Source organism: Pan troglodytes, chromosome 6, assembly GCF_028858775.2.
Source record: "Pan troglodytes isolate AG18354 chromosome 6, NHGRI_mPanTro3-v2.0_pri, whole genome shotgun sequence".
In the NCBI taxonomy this organism is placed as follows: Eukaryota; Metazoa; Chordata; class Mammalia; order Primates; family Hominidae; genus Pan; species Pan troglodytes.
The window spans coordinates 127,989,770-128,006,769 of NC_072404.2; the positions used below are offsets into that span (position 1 = coordinate 127,989,770).

The 17,000-nt window shown below is 40.0% G+C and overlaps 2 long non-coding RNA genes across 5 annotated transcripts in view; both read left to right on the forward strand.

Moving 5' to 3' along the window:
- Positions 1 to 6,063: 6,063 nt before the first annotated feature.
- Positions 6,064 to 7,295, forward strand: LOC134810556 (uncharacterized). The gene is made up of 2 exons (XR_010158936.1): positions 6,064 to 6,184; positions 7,060 to 7,295. It is a non-coding gene; the product is annotated as an uncharacterized LOC134810556 (long non-coding RNA).
- A 1,725-nt stretch (positions 7,296 to 9,020) lies between these two features.
- Positions 9,021 to 17,000, forward strand: part of LOC107975919 (uncharacterized) — a 149,985-nt gene continuing 142,005 nt past the window's right edge. Inside the window, exon 1 of one of the 4 annotated variants that reach the window (XR_010158938.1) lies at positions 9,021 to 9,274. This is a non-coding gene — a long non-coding RNA (uncharacterized LOC107975919). The remainder of the gene's footprint in view (positions 9,275 to 17,000) is intronic. The other 3 variants (XR_001719456.4, XR_008536525.2, XR_010158937.1) reach the window with 3 other exon arrangements.

Here is a 17,000-nt window from a genome sequence, read left to right on the forward strand (position 1 = left end):
ATTCTGTAGGTTGCCTGTTCACTCTGATGGTAGTTTCTTTTGCTGTGCAGAAGCTCTTTAGTTTAATTAGATCCCATTTGTCAATTTTGGCTTTTGTTGCCATTGCTTTTGGTGTTTTAGTCATGAAGTCCTTGCCCATGCCTATGTCCTGAATGGTATTGCCTAGGTTTTCTTCTAGGGTTTTTATGGTTTTAGGTCTAACATTTAAATCTTTAATCCATCTCGAATTAATTTTTGTATAAGGAAGGGATTCAGTTTCAGCTTTCTACATAAGGCTAGCCAGTTTTCCCAGCACCATTTATTAAATGGGGAATCCTTTCACCATTTCTTGTTTTGTCAGGTTTGTCAAAGATCAGATGGTTGTAGATGTGTGGTATTATTTCCAAGGGCTCTATTCTGTTCCATTGGTCTATATCTCTGTTTTGGTACCAGCACCATGCTGTTTTGGTTACTGTAGCCTTGTAGTATAGTTTGAAGTCAGGTAGCGTAATGCCTCCAGCTTTGTTCTTTTGGCTTAGGACTGTCTTGGCAATGCGGGCTCTTTTTGGTTCCATATGAACTTTAAAGTAGTTTTTTTTCCAATTCTGTGAAGAAAGTCATTGGTAGCTTGATGGGGACAGCATTGAATCTATAAATTACCTCGGGCAGTATGGCCATTTTGACGATATTGATTCTTCCTATCCATGAGCATGGAATATTCTCCTATTTGTTTGTGTCCTCTTATATTTTGTTGAGCAGTGGTTTGTAGTTCTCCTTGAAGAGGTCCTTCACATTCCTTGTAAGCTGGATTCCTAGGTATTTTATTCTCTTTGTAGTAATTGTGAATGGGAGTTCACTCATTATTTGGCTCTCTGTTTGTCTGTTATTGGTGTATAGGAATGCTTGTGATTTTTGCACATTGATTTTGTATGCTGAGACTTTGCTGAAGTTGCTTATCAGCTTAAGGAGATTTGGGGCTGAGATGATGGGGTTTTCTAAATAGACAATCATGTCATCTGCAAACAGGGACAATTTGACTTCCTCTTTTCCTAATTGAATACCCTTTATTTCTTTCTCTTGCCTGATTTCTCTGGCCAGAACTTCCAACACTATGTTATACATTCCTTTTTCTACTTTCTCTGAAATTATTTTGTTATTTTTTCTCTAGTCACTTGATTAGAATAATTTATTCACTTTAATTTATTTACTTAAAATCATAAATTATATCACACAAACAGAAGTATAGAGAAGGATATATCTGTATTCCCCACACAATTTGGATGAGTCCTAATAATTTGGCAAATTTGCTTCATTTATTTAAGAAACAAGATGTTTTGGTATTAAGTCTCTGGTGTATCCTTCACTAGAGATAACTACTATTCAAAATTAGGTATTCATCATGTTTTTATATTTAGCATACCAATGTATGCCCACAAGCATTAAAGACTTTATATAAGGTCTTAAAACTTTGTGTAATTGGATCATACTCTTCATATCCTTTTGCAAATTGATGTTGTTTTTGCTTAACGCATTATGTGTTTAAGATTTATCATCATATTGATGAGTCTAGGGGAAAAATGCATTATTTGGGATAATACTAAAACAAGCAGAAAAGTGAGTGAAGGAAGGTGATATGAGAGTTCAGATGCTGCTACGGAATATAGGCAGAACTTCAATTGCCATCATGTTTGGAAATCAACTGTCATCTTTGCCATTTTTTTGTGCAAAGTTCTTTATTAAGTTTATTCAGAATTTTCTTATGGTACCCAAGTGGAAACCACTTAGATAATGTGATTAATATTACTAAAATTTGCTTTTCATTTAGGGGCCATACATTTTGTAAAGGCTGTTTCTTTTTTAGTTTAAAATTAGGACACTAAAAATCATTTCAAAAATAGTTGAATTTTCTGTGTGTAGGGATAACTTAAAGTAATACTGGTGAATCTGTTTAACTCTGTTCTTTAGAGTAGGATGAATACTGAATGTTCATCCACCTCTTTTCTTAGATTTCTTTTTTTTCCTCTCTCTCATCTGTTGTACTCCATCTTAATTAAATACAGTACAGAACTAAAATATCTAATAGCTTGATGTTCCCAGTTCTAAATTTTAATGCAGCATACTTTTATTTCCTTTTTAGTATAAAAATTTTTTGATGAATTTTTACTTGGTACAGAAATGTCAATTTTAAAATGGGGGATGTCTCTTCTTCTGACTTAAGGCATTTGAAACTATAATAAGGCCTTGAAATTGGCACTTTACATAGTGTTTCACAGAAGACCGCATTCTACAAGGTTGTCCTAAGCTAGATGGTTTGTCTGCATCACGGCATTGAATCTTTCATAAAAGCGTTTTGCGATGTCTCCATGTCAAAATTATATATTATAAGTTAAAGTGTCATATGCAACTCAGGAAGCTTCCTTAAAAAGGAGTGTGTCCTTCCTCACACATCTTGCTTCCTGATGACTGGAATGCAAGCAGATAGTTGGAGCTTGAGTAGCCATCGAGGACCATGAGGTGGTATCCATCTATTGTGTGCAGTAGAGCAACAAGACAAAGGAGCCTGGTGATCATGGAGCTGCCATGCTGCCCTGTATAGTTTGCTTCCAGGCTGTATGGAGTACTTTATGGAGTACTTTTTCTGAAAAAGTAGACACAAATCTACTTGCTAACCCCATCCTAATGGCAGTACTTACCCATGCCCTCATTCCTCCCTCTCCACTAATGATATAATCACCATTAACCCTGCCTTTTTTTGTTGTTTTTTAAGCGATATTTTGAGACAGGGTCAGCTTTGTCACCCAGCCTGGAGTGCAGTGGTGCATTCTCGGCTCACTGCAACCTATGCTTCCTGGGCTTAAGCGATCCTCCCTCCTTAGCCTCTCGAGTAGCTGGGACCACAGGCATGTACCATAATCCCCGGCTAATTTTTAATTTTTATTTTGTAGAAATGGGGTTTCACTGTGTTCCCAGGCTGGTCTCGACCTCCCGGGCTGAAGAGATCCACCCACCTTTGCCTCCCACGGTGCTGGGATTAGAGGTGTGAGCTACCGTGCCTGGCAAATCACCATTAGTCCTTCTGATTGAACTTCCAATAGACTTCTCACCACAGTCCACTACCTGCTTCCAAGGCTGCAGAATGGTGCCTGGAATTGGCTCCTTCCTTAGCAGGAAGTGCAAGGGCATTTTGAACAGGATAGGAAGGTTCTCTAATTAATAAGGACAATTAGTTATTGGTGTCCTGTGGCTACCGTAGAGTCTACTTGGAGAAAGTGGGGGTGGAGAGGTAGGAGTACTTTGTGACATCTTTGCCAGTAGAGTTTTTTTTGTTTTGTTTTGTTTTGTTTTTTGGGACGGAGTCTCACTCTTGTTGCTCAGGCTGGAGTGCAATGGCGCGATCTCAGCTCACTGCAACGTCCGCCTCCCGGATTCAAGAGATTCTCCCGCCTCAGTCTCCTGAGTAGCTCGGATTACAGGCATGTGCCACCACGACAGGCTAATTTTTGTATTTTTAGTAGAGACAGCGTTTCTCCATGTTGGTCAGGCTGGTCTCAAACTCCTGACCTCAGGTGATCCACCCGCCTCAGCCTCCCAAAGTGCTGGGATTACAGGTGTGAGCCACCATGCCAGGTCGTAGAGTTTTATTTCTGTTGTGATAATAGGCTGTCCGAACTGATATCCTGAGGGCTAACTGATGGCCATGCCTTGTCCTCAGTCTTACGGAGTGTTCTCATTTCTGATTCCTTGCTTTCTGGCTTCTTAGTTCGGGTTTGACTCCCCAGGTTTGGTCAGCCTTTTCATCCCTTAGCTTTCTTACTTACTCCTTATGAAAGGCTAAATGTTTTCCACATTTCAATCTCGAATGAGCCAAATACTCAGTGAGTTGCAAACATGGACCATATTATTTAACATCACATAGCCTTTTATTGAAATGCTTTTTTGACATTATGCCATCTGTTTACATGGATGAATGCAATAATAAATAGCTGCATAAAACATAAGCAAATATATTGTCCCACATCACTAATTGACTTTTCAAAAAGAACTCCTGGGAGAAATTTCTCTCAAATCTCCATGCCAGAAAAAAAAAAAAAAAGAGTTGTATTTGTTCTTAGTAATGGAAATGTTTTTATGCTATGTCTTTGTGACTTCTGTAACTATTAAGTGTCCATTCCTGTTTTTACTGCAACAAATGCAACCAAAATTTGTGGTTCATTTATAGCTTACCTGTGATTTTATCTTATTTTTTCCACCCCAATTTTATAATATCATTTTAACCTTGTGTGTGTCTATTAAATAAGCTGTCTTAAATTCTTTTTAGGAGAATCTATGATGAAACATAATCATAATTTAAAGGCTGCATTATTAATTTCCTGTGTAAGAGACTCTAATGTTGTATTAAGTATTGCCCTTGCCATCTATGTCCAACATTAAACCTAACTTCTCCATCGTCTGCAGGAATGTTTACATTCCTGTTCACAAGCAATTGTGATCTAAGAGATATCAGTTATAGATATGAATCTACAAGTATTGGAGTCTGCCTGTTGAGGTTCCATTGAGTGTAAATTCAATCCTGTGGATCTGGAAAAGATTATGGGATATAAACAGATGGAACCAAGGGACAGAAGCCTGGGAAAAGTGATCAGGCCTGGAGATGCACAAGCAAGATTTTGGAGTTTACACCAAAGGTGATAGCGTTAGCAGTCATGGGAGATGTCTAGGGAGAGGTAAAAACAGAAGAGCACAGCTCTGAAGAAGTCTGGGGGAACCTCTCCAGGAAGAGGAGGAGTTTGAAAAGGAAACTGAAACAAAGGGTAGGAGAAAATCAGGGTAGAAGCTGGAGTTCTAAAGGTGCAGGGTTACTAGTATCAAAAGTAATGATGACATCTTGAGCAGTTGGCATAAAAACTACGAACTCCTTGGTTTGTTTATTCACTGGTGAATCCTGGGGGTAAGTTTGATAGAAAGAGGGAACAGAATCTAGATGGCAGAAGTTTTGGAGAGAATAGGTAGTGGTCAATGAAATGCAACGGAAACCATTCCCTCTGATTGCTTGTCAGTGTAAGATGGGCATGAAATTGGACTGAACCCAGAGGGGAAGCAGGGTCAAGTGTTATTTTCCATTTTGTTTATTGGCTTTTGTTTTTCTTTTTCTCCAACCACAGTGAGAATTAATTATTAAAGTATGAACTTGGAGAGAAAAATGAGATTCTGAAGTTTGGGATGGAGGAAAATGGTAGAAAAGGATCAGAGAGAGAGCCTGGGAAGATGACAGTTTTTTTGAAGGCAGAAGTGGCATCTCTTCTGAAAGAAAAGATAGGAATGAATGAAGGTAAAGACAGATATTTTAATGTAAATATAAGGTGAGATGAAGGAATATAAAAGTGATGGCTCAATAGTTTCAGGGAAATAAGAAGGAGAAGGTTTAAGTAATCGTGCGAATAAAGGAGAGAGGCGGGTTAGTCTTGATATAAACAGCCACCGTAGGGTGAGAGGAATCAAAAAGAGTGATAACAAAACCCCCCGAAAGTGTGGAGAAAGGCAGTTCAACAGTTCCAGAAAGTCTGATGAAAATGTACCATGTTAAGACATTGTGCTAGACACAGGAGCAGAGAAGATACAGTCCCTTTCGTCATGGAAATCACACTCAGTGGGAGAGCAGCTACATGGGACAGAACCAGTTGACAGTAGATAAAAGTGAAATATTAGCATAGTCACAGGATGATTTTCAACAATGTTTGCCAGACTTAGAACAGGAGGAGAGGATGTTGAGTTGAGGGCTGTGAAGATTCAAGTCAGCTCCTGACCTTATGTTAGTATTAAGAAGGGCAGCATTGATCTTGGTGAACACGACGAGCAGTCCAGGAAAGGAGTACAAAGAATAAGGGCAAGCACTGGTCCTACGTGGAGGGTGTGAAAATGGTGTCAGGTGAAGAGGTATCACATCCAACAGGACCATCAAGTTAGACATCTTTTAAGGGATAAGAGGTCCAGAGGTTAAGACCTGATGGTGGGTCACTGAGACACTGTGGAGGGAAATGGATAAGCCAGGAGTGTTGTGAAGATGTAATAAGGGCTGCACATGTCATAATGGGATCTAAACAAACAGGAGGTGTACAGGGCTTGTGGGGAGTTGGCTCCCCAGAAATCTGGGAAGACTTCTAACTGGAAGACTGGAAGACTTCTAACTGGAGATAATGCAGTAGAGGTATGAGACTAGGAAGAAGCTTGTGGCTGATGATAAACATTATGGGATCCTTCCAAAAAAAGGACGGCACTGAAGTTATGTGAATAATTTACTACCTCAAGAGCAATTCTCCCTGTCTCCTTTCTCTTTCTCTTGGGCCTGTTCTGGACATCGTGGTGATAAGTGTCTGTATTAGTGGAGGACAAGGGCAACACAGAAAATATCCACTCTCTTTTCTTCCTTTTTTCTCCTCTCTCTTCTCACCCTCCTTACCCTTCTCCCCTCTACCTTTTGATTTTTTCTTGTTCCTGAACATATAAGGAAGCTTACAAATTACATACAATGCATGGGTTTTTTAAAAGCGAAATAATTAGTAAGAAGATTCAGGCAGAGGAAAATCAGCTTAGAAAAAAGTAATTTGCAAGAGTGATGATGTTGTTTTCTAAAATGGCCCTGGGTGAGGTAACTGAAAGTGGAGGGTAGTAGAAGTCCTTGATGTGGATTTCAGATAGGAATGGAGTGGTATATATTGCCTCTGAGAAACTGTGCCTAAGATTTATACCCCAGCGGCCCTCACCTGCCTGCAATGGCAGAACATCCAGCATGTATGATGTTCAGTACTGATCTTCTAGAAAGCCTAGCATTGGGCTCTCTCAGGATTGTCCAATAATGCTAGGCTTATACAGTCCAAAGGGAGGTCAACTGTTTTTCTGCACCAAGTGAGGTGTACCTGCAGGCCCTGTCAGTCCCTTCTGAAATATATTTTTTAATCTGATTGAAAACTATTTTGCTACCATGGGCCATTCTCATCAATATTTTCCCACAAAGCTTTATATTTGAAGTCTATTGCAAGTAAGTATATCCTTGTTTTTGTTCATCTATCTGTTTATTTTTAGGAACTGAAGATGCTTATGAAGTCATTAGTATCATGGACTGTAAAAATCAAACACTGTGTAATTCTCAGAATACAACTAGACACTGCTCTCATGGGAAGGAGATTGAACTATGTGTCTTGCGTCTTGGAAAAAATGCAAAGCGACTCACTAACCATGAAGAAATAGCAAATTAGGAAGACAGGATGATCAATTTCCTTGTCTTATTAAAAAATAAAGTCTGCTTTCTTTTCTCTCTCCTTTTATTCTCTAGTGACACATTTATTTATTGACAGTTTGGACAAAAGTTTATCAAGGAACTTTTCACGCTTAGGATGAATTACAACAAGAACCAACATTTCTTTAGTTCCAGCAGATGAGAGAATACATACCTGAGAAACCAAAAGAATAGCTGTCCTGTTTGGGTTGTAGGGGAAAGTTTTGGGAATTGTGAAGTAGAGGAGGGAAGGACCTGGGATGACAATTATAATGTGAGATACATTGATAAGGGCAGATGTGAAAAGAGGTTATCAGGTTTTACTGTAGATTACAAATGGAGTTTTCCCTCAGTGTTTTGCAGGAGACTTTGGTAAATAATTAGCTTTTAAATGTTTATTTTTTGTTAAAATCTTTGATTGTAACATTTTAGCGCTTGCATTACTAAAGTGAATACTTTCTCCAGCTCTACCCAGACCAGACCTGAAAAGGTAGGAAAGTGATTCTTGGAGCCTGGGACTCCTTTCCATTGTTCTTGTCTTCTATTACGCCTATGATACCTGCAGCCCAGTACCTTTCCTCCACAGTTCCCTGATTCCACTACGCTAGCTTCCCTTTGAAACCGCTGTGTTAAATTTTTAGGAAAATACGGGATGATGAAACAATTCTAATTTGGATAGAAAAGAGTGCCTACCCACCCAGTAGTATCTGTATTTTATTTTTTTTTCTTTTCTTTTTCTTTCTTTCTTTCTTTTTTTTTTTTTTTTGAGATGGAGTTTCACTCTTGTCGCCCATGTTGGCCACACCATCTTGGGTCTCACCATCTTGGCCAGGCTGGTCTGGAACTCCTGGCCTCAGGTGATTCACCCGCCTTGGACTCCCAAAGTGCTGGGATTACAGGCGTGAGCCACCGCGCCCAGGCTGCATTTTAAATAGGAAGCTTATTGCTAGTAGGTGAATTTCAGACTACATAACTAAAGAATTTAAGGCAAATATAGGAAGATCAGACAGGATTCTGGCTGGAAGCTGATGAGACATTGAAAGAAGTTCACAATATAAGGGCGGGGCTCCGGCACTGAAGGAGGGGTCTGGAAGCGCTGCGGGCAGGAGCAATGAAGGGAAGAAAGGCTTCAACTGACCCCTCGACCTGAAGGCCCACAGCCGGGAACACCGGCAAGGAGAACACAAGAGAATGCACGGGAAAAACACAAGTCAAAAACAATGGTTTGTCTTTTATTATTATTAAGAAGATGGAGAAGGCCGGGCGCGGTGGCTCACGCCTGTAATCCCAGCAACTTTGGGAGGCCGAGGCGGGCGGATCACGAGGTCAGGAGATCGAGACCACCGTGAAACCCCGTCTCTACTAAAAATACAAAAAATTAGCAGGGCGCGGTGGCGGGTGCCTGTAGTCCCAGCTACTCTGGAGGCTGAGGCAAGAGAATGGCGTGACCCGGAAGGCGGAGCTTGCAGTGAGCCGAGATCACGCCACTGCACTCCAGCCTGGGCGACAGAGCGACACTCCGTATCAAAAAAAAAAAAAAAAAAAAAAAAAAAACACGGAAGAAGAAAATGGAGGAGCAGCAGTAAGGCTTATCAACGGAAATATTCGTACTGATGAGCATAGAGGAAGAGGTTTTGTTTGCCTGTTTAAGAATTCAGGGTGGCAGCAGCAGGCCCTGCCTTTGGGATAGAGGTGGCCAGCTAGAAGGGCGTTGTACCTTCCCTGGGTCCCGCCCCTTCACAGGTGAGCTGGGTCCCTTTGTGATGATGATGAAAATGCTTAGAAGGGGGATATGACAATGACTCGCTCCTACCCCCTACTCCAGTCCTCTCCACCCCAAGGTAGGCAGCTTCCCGCTCCTCGTCTTGGGACCTAAACCCAGGAAGTCAGATGTCCTTGTCTAGCAGGTCGCCTGGTTAGAGGCCGTGGACGAAGCGGTCCAGGCACAGCCAGCTGCAGGGCGCGGCCTCGGCGGCGCTGCTCGTGGCCCTGGTCAGTGAGCGCACGCACTCCTGGACTAAGGTAACCCGCGTGGAGGAGACCCAATTCCCAGGTGGCCATCCCAGTTCCCACAAAGCCCTCCCTGACCTTTAGATCTGGAAACTGTAGCCCCAGTCCCCGGTCCCAACGTCGTGTGCTTTTTAAAAGGTGCATGAAAAACGTAGACTGTACTATTGATGCTTCTCATGCTATAAATGCAGCATTTCCTGTTTCTGTACTCAGTAATCCCTCCCCTCACAAATACCTAGGGCTGGTTGGTCTAGTTTTCCAATTGGTCTCCCAGTCTCAGGCTTGCTCTCAAATTCATTCTCCTTGCTTCCACTAGAGAGATGGGGAGAGGGAAGAGGGGAGGAAGGAGGGTGAAGCGGAGGGTGAGAAGAAGAGGGGGAGAGAGATGATTCTATGGCTTATCTGTTTGTGTGTGTGTGGAGGGGGGACTGAATTTTAATTCATGTGTTTATGGATATGTGAACCCAAGCAAATAATTGAAACCAGTAACAACAGCAATAACAGAAACAACCAGGCAAAACGATTATTATAACACTTGCAGTGCTTGCTTAATTGCCTATGTGAGATAGGTGCTATTAGTATCACCTGTGTACTGATGAAGAAACTGTGGCATCTGAGAGGTTGAATAACCTTGGGATCATGCAGGTTGTAAAGGGTGATGCTGGGATTCAAATCCAAGCACGTAAGAAAGCAACCAGATACAAACTTGAGGCAACCTATCAAGACAAATGCTAGGTAGCGCAGGCTCATAGCAGGCAATACCAACAAGCTTGATTGAGCGAAAATTGGGAGTTCTTTAATTTCTATAGAAGTAGATGTGTTGCCTTTTAAGTGAAGTTGTAGTGTTAACGGAAAGGGGTCCCGATCCTGACCCCTTTCCACTTCTTGGATCTCACTCAAGAAAGAATTTGGGACGAATCCATAAAATGAAAGCAAGTTTATTAAGAGAATAAAGAAATAAAATAATGGTTACTTCATAGCCATAGCAGCACTGAGGGCTGCTGTTTGGCTATTTTTATGGTTATTTCTTTATTATATCTAAATAAAGGGTGTATTATTCATGAATTTTCAGGTAAAGGGATGGGCTATTTCCAGAACTGAGGGTCTCTCTGCTTTTTAGATCAGATAGGATAACTTTGGAATGTTGCCATGGCATTTGTAAACTGTCATGGCGCTGGTGGGAGTGTCTTTTAGCTAATGCCATATAATTAGCGTATAATAAGCAGTGAGGACGACCAGAGGTCACTGTCTTGATTTTGGTGGGTTTTGACTATCTTCTTCACTGCATCCTGTTTTACCAGCAGGGTCTTTGTGACATGTATCTTGTGATACTAGTCCTGCTGACCTCCTGTTTCATCCTGTAACTAAGAATACCTAACCTCCTGGGAATGCAGCCCAGTAGGTCTCAGCTTTATTTTACTCAGTCCCTATTAGAGATGGAGTTGCTCTGGTTCAAATGCCTCTGACAGTAGGGAGCAGGAAATAACAGGAATTGAAGATAATATACAAACAGGAACCAATTTAAAAACAGTCCCTATTTACAAATACGCTTTCAGTTTATAATATCTCCAATGGACTCAGTTAAAAATATAGATATTTTATGAGAGACTGCAATTCTTTTAAGAAAAGTATGTGCATTAGTATTAGAAAGACATCAATTGGAATGAATCTGGATCTAGTCATATTAAGATAAGACAGCGATGCCAAAAGTCTTTGAACTTAATCATGATACATTCAGTAGTGTGATGCTTTATTCTTGAGGTTAACAAACCAGAAAATAGAGTGCATATCAATACATTTACCTGTGAATTTATACTAATTGGTTGACCAAAATATATGTTAGGCAATGCTTGCTTATTTTCCAAGCAATGTTAAAGAACATTAATAAAATGGATTTGAAATTCTCAGCTTAAAAAACAAACAAACAAACAAACAAAAAATAACAAAAAAATCACCATTATCGAGTTTCCATCTCCCTGAGCTGCATCCTGGAAGTCCCTGCCAGCTGAAAGATTTCTGAGAGGCTCTACCAGAACTAATTAGCTAAGCAGTCTGGGGCCACGCCACCACATCCCAGGAAACAGATATTGGAATCTTTGCTTTTTGAAAATCTTTGTTTTCTGAAAACAAATAGCCATACTTTGATTTCAACTTAATTCAGCAAGTTTACTGGATATTTACTGTATTTTCTGCATGGTCTCAGTTTAAACACAAATCTGTATTCAGGAGTCTCTTGGTCTCAGTTATGTAGCAATACTGTTTATGCTTCCATAATATAAATTATTTCATATAGTTGCCTGAGATAATGGGATAATGTTTTACCAATCAAATTGACAAAGATCATATTTAGTGCTGGTGATAGGGAGGAAAATTGGTATAAGCTTTCTAAAATCACATCAGTATGAATCAGGAAACTTGAAATGCTCTTAATTTTTTTTCACCATGTAAATAGATTTAATTAGTAAAAAATAACCTTTTTTAGTCACCTGGTCTCATATGTAGCATCATGGCTACAATGGTAGTGCAAGTCCGGGAACAAAGAACTTTGAAAGGCTCTAGTGGTAGCCATAAGATCAGTTCTTTAAATGGTACAGTTTTATTAGTAAAGATGTCACCTTTACTATAAAAAACTCAATTCTTTTCAATAACTAGGCAGAAGAGATGCAGTGATATAGATAAGCCATATGACCTATATCTATCTATATATATTACATATGTTACAAACCTCATAATCCCACTGCTAGTATTATACAAGAAGTAATTAGAAATATGGAAGAGATTAAGGTATATTTATTGTATTTTTTCCCTTTTAGTTGAAATTCTCTTGTATATGACCATATATGTTGGAGTTCCTCACTCTTCTCATTCTCCTCTTTTTCCAAAAGCCCCTTCATCTTGCCCATAACTTCAGTTATTTTCTGTCTATAGAGATTTGCAAATTTACCTCTCCTCTCACAGCATAGCCAAGAAACTAAATTGACACTTCTACTTGGATGTCTCAAAGACATTTCAAATTCAGTAGCCCAAAATTGAACTTAGGTTTTTCTATCTGGTCTGCTTCCAAGTTCCTATGAGGAAACAATGTCATTCCTATACTAAAGATACTCAGTGACCTCCCATAGCTCTTAAAATAAGGCTTTGCCATGGTAATTATAAGGGTGAGTATCAAATTCTAGAAATTAATATGACCAAGCCAGGTAATTTGTTAAATGTCTTCCTTTAGGTTGTTGAATACCATACTAAACTGCTAGACATTCTAAAACAAGTAGAAATACACCAGGTATCTGACCCCAACATTCTTTTAGCTCAATTGGTAATTTTTAACTTTCTTTCCAAAGAAACTTATTATGGGTAGTAAAAAGGTGATCCTTAAAACAGACTTGAGTTGGAATGAAAAGTGCAAAATGTATAATGATTTTCATTATTGAGTTTTATCAATGGTTATTATCCTAAGAAATATTTTCTCATGGATATAAGGTAGAGTTCTTTTGTCTGTAACTCAGGAAAACCACTGGTACAGGATCAGAAATAGATGGGTTATTTAATTAGCATTCCTTAAATCTTTTGTGCAGCATTATTCTCTTGGATTCACCTTTGCAAAGAATTGAACAAAATAGAAGCCAAAGAAGTAGACAGAAAATAAATCAATCCACTCTGCTCAAAGAGCACACAGTCTAATGAAGATGATGAACATGAAGTCAACTTTGTAGTGTTGAGAGCACTGGTTCTCCAGAGCAGCACTTCTCATCAGGGGCTGCACGTTAGACTTACCTGGGGAGTATACATAAGTTCAGATGCCCAGGCTGTACTTCAGAATCTCTGGAGGTATGATCCACAATATGCATTTTTTTTTTTTTTTTTTTTTTTTTTTTGAGATGGAGTCTCACTCTGTCACCCAGGCTGGAGTGCAGTGGTGCGATCTCGGCTTACTGCAACCTCCACCTCCCGGGTTCCAGCGATTCTCCAGCCTCAGCCTCCTGAGTAGCTGGGATTACAGGCACATGCCACCACGCCCAGCTAATTTTTGTATTTTTTAGTAGAGACGGGGTTTTGCCATGTTGGCCAGGCTGGTCTCAAACTCCTGACCTCAGGTGATCCACCCACCTTGGCCTCCCAGAGTGCTGGGATTACAGGGGTGAATCACCATGCCCAGCCCACAATGTGCATTTTTAAAAGCTCCCCGGGTGATTTCAATGAGCAGTAAAGTTGGAGAGTTAAGTATGAATGCATCACTTTGTTAATGAATTTCTTTCTTTTAAACCTTGATAGCCTTAGAGCTGAGCCTGAGTTTAAAACAAATGCAGATTTTATCTTAATTTTAAAAATATTTTAACTTTTATTTTACATTCAGTGGTACATATACAGGTTTGCTATATAGGTGAACTCGTGACCTGGGGATCTAGTGTACAGATTATTTTGTCACCCAGATACTAAGCCTAGTACCCAACAGTTATTTATCCTGAACCTGTATTAGTCCATTTTTATGCTGCTATGAAGACATACCCGAGACTGGGTAACTTATAAAGAAAAGAGGTTTAATTGACTCACAGTTCTACATGGCTAGGGAGGCTTCAGGAAACATAATCATGGTGGAAGGTGAAACAGGCACATCTTACATGGTGGCAGGCAAGAGAAGTTAGAACCAAGGGAAAGGGGAAGCCCCTTATAAAACCATCAGATCTCATGAGAACTCACTCACTATCACAAGAATGGTATGGGGGAAACTGCCCTCATGATTCAATTATCTCTACCTGGTCCTGCCCGTGACATATGGGGATTATTACAATTTAGGGTGAGATTTGAGTGGGGACACAGAACTAAACCATATCAGAACCTCTCCCTCCTCCAACCCTCCACTCTCAAGTAGGTCCCAGTGTCTGTTGTTCCTTTCTATCTGTCCATGTGTTCTCATTATTTAGCTCTGACTTATAAGTGAAAATATGTGATATTTGGTTTTCTGTTTCTGTTAGTTTGCCAAGGATAATGGCCTCCAGCTCCATCCACGCTTCTGCAAATGACCTAATCTCATTCTTTTTTATGGCTGCATAGTATTCATGGTATATATGCACCACATTTTCTTTATTCAGTCTACTGCTGATGGACATTTAGGTTGATTCCATGTCTTTGCTATTGTGAATTGTGCTGCAAAGAACACACGCATCCATGTGTCTTTATGGTAGAATGATTTATATTCCTCTGGGCATATACCCAATAAAGGGATTGCTGGGTCAAATGGTAGTTCTGTTTTTAGTTCTTTGAGGAATCACCACACTGCTTTCCACAATGGTTGAACAAATGCAGATTTTAATGTGGGGATCACAGAAGCAAATTTGAAGTTCTTTTAATACTGTTTCACTGACTGAGAAGGGCAAGAATGAGGAACCAAGATGGTGTGACTTTTAGACAATACAGCAATATGTAAAAATTTCTTAATTGACTGTGATACTTCATAGCCTAATTTCTTTCTTTCTTTTTTTTTTTTTTGACAGTCTCGCTCTGTCGCCCAGGCTGGAGTGTAGTGGCACGATCTCGGCTCACTGCAAGCTCCGCCTCCTGAGGTCACGTCATTCTCCTGCCTCAGCCTCCTGAGTAGCTGGGACTACAGGTGCCCATCACCACGCCCGGCTAATTTTTTGTATTTTTAGTAGAGATGGGGTTTCACTGTGTTAGCCAGGATGGTCTCCATCTCCTGACTTTGTGATCCGCCTGCCTCGGCCTCCCAAAGTGCTGGGATTACAGGCTTGAGCCACCGTGCTCGGCTCATAGCCTAATTTCTTGGACTAGGGGCAGGAAACATCTGAGAAAACAAATTTCTTTTGTGGCAGTCTCCAGAAACATGCTTGTCAGCATGCCTGGAAACCTGAGTGTGAAAAGGAGTCCTGCATAGCCTGTTGGCTTTCTTGTGGGGCACTAGAGCATTGATTGCAGAAGCACTCACTTTTTTTTTTTGGTTCAGGTAATTTTTATGTATTCACATATTAGGATGCTATAGTTCCTTGATTAACTTATTTTTTCCTCTTAAATATATGACAGATATAGGAGCAAAGCTACAAGTGCTTAAATGTATACTTTGAGAGCTGGTCCTTAGTATCTTCTGCGATGATACCCTTTGTTTTACCAATCAGCCCTTCCCTTAGCATCTTAGTGATTCACATCCTCAGAAAGCCACCCCACCCATTCTGAGCTCCACAGCAGAGTGGGGTTTTCATGGTTCTGATATATGACTGATATTCAAAAGCTCACCGGAACCAACTATGCCTTAAAGCAGAAATTAGCCCTGAGGCATTCTCAAGTTAAGACCCTTCTGCTCCTACTGCTATCAAATTGGGTTTAAGTAATTTTAACAAATCATCTTCTAAACCATTAATTACTAATACTTATTAATTGGAGGTTTTGAATTTCCTTACCTTTATAAAATATCATCAATTTTATTGATTTCACTTTTTTAGGAAAGAATAACAAACCTGTCTACATTTATGAAGCAGATATTTAGAGGATTTTTTAACTGTGCTGAAGCTATAGTTTTAATTAGTGAAATGTAATTCACTTTGCAAATAATTTGTTCTTATAAATACTGTTCCAAGTATGTTGGTGGCACTGATACCTGCTGGAGATATAAGGCAGAAAAAATGGCGTTATGCTTTAATGGAAGAGATTGTTAGCCAAAATTATTTTAAATAGTATTACCAAACCCATCTTGGGCCTGACCACCATTTGAATAAATATTCACACTTGAAGAAACCCTGCTTGTTAAATTGTAGGTCAGATTTAGAGTCTTGCAACCTGGTTTGCTGTTCCTGACAGCGATAAATAATATTTTTCAGGGGTCATGGTTGCATTTCATGATACCCCCCAGACTAAGCTGTTACTCAGACATTCCTACCTTTCTTAGCTTTGGTTATAAATTTATCATAAATTTCTCTAAGCATTTTAAAAATCAGTTTTATCATGGACTATAAGTTATAGTGTGGGCAATTAAAACGTAGAAATAGGCTGGGCGTGGTGGCTCACGCCTGTAATCCCAGCACTTTGGAAGGCCGAGGCGGCCAGATCACGAGGTCAGGAGATTGAGACCATCTTGGCTAACACGGTGAAACCCGGTCTCTACCAAAAATACGAAAAAAGAAAAAAAAAAAAATTAACTGGGCATGGTGGCGGGTGCCTGTAGTCCCAGCTACTTGGGAGGCTGAGGCGGGAGAATGGCGTGAACCTGGGAGGCGGAGCTTGCAGTGAGCCGAGATTGCGCCACTGTACTCCAGCCTGGGCGACAGAGCGAGACTCCGCCTCAAAAAAAAAAAAAAAAAGTAGAACTAATAGGTTTTTTATGTGTCAGCATTTTTCCTGGGATTTATATGACCTCTAAACACACATTCCATGATATAATGAATTACTTTTTAAAATTTTATTTTTATCTGAGTAATATATAAACATAGTGTTTTAAGGAAAAAGAGTAGCCCTCAGATATACCCCATCCCCCTGATTCCTGCTTCTAGTCTGTTTTCTGTTAGTTCTTACCCCTGTATTTCTCAATAACTTATGTTTATTGCTACTTCCTGGCCTTTTTGTTATAAGTATTACATATTAGCTTTCTGTCCTGGGAGATGATGATTTAGCATTCTTATATCATCTCTCTCAGACACAGAATGTCACACACATACACACACGCATACACACTCCCAACTGCATAGATGCTTCCCCTCCTCCATTCTTTTTATTCTGCTATTTCACAACTTTTGGT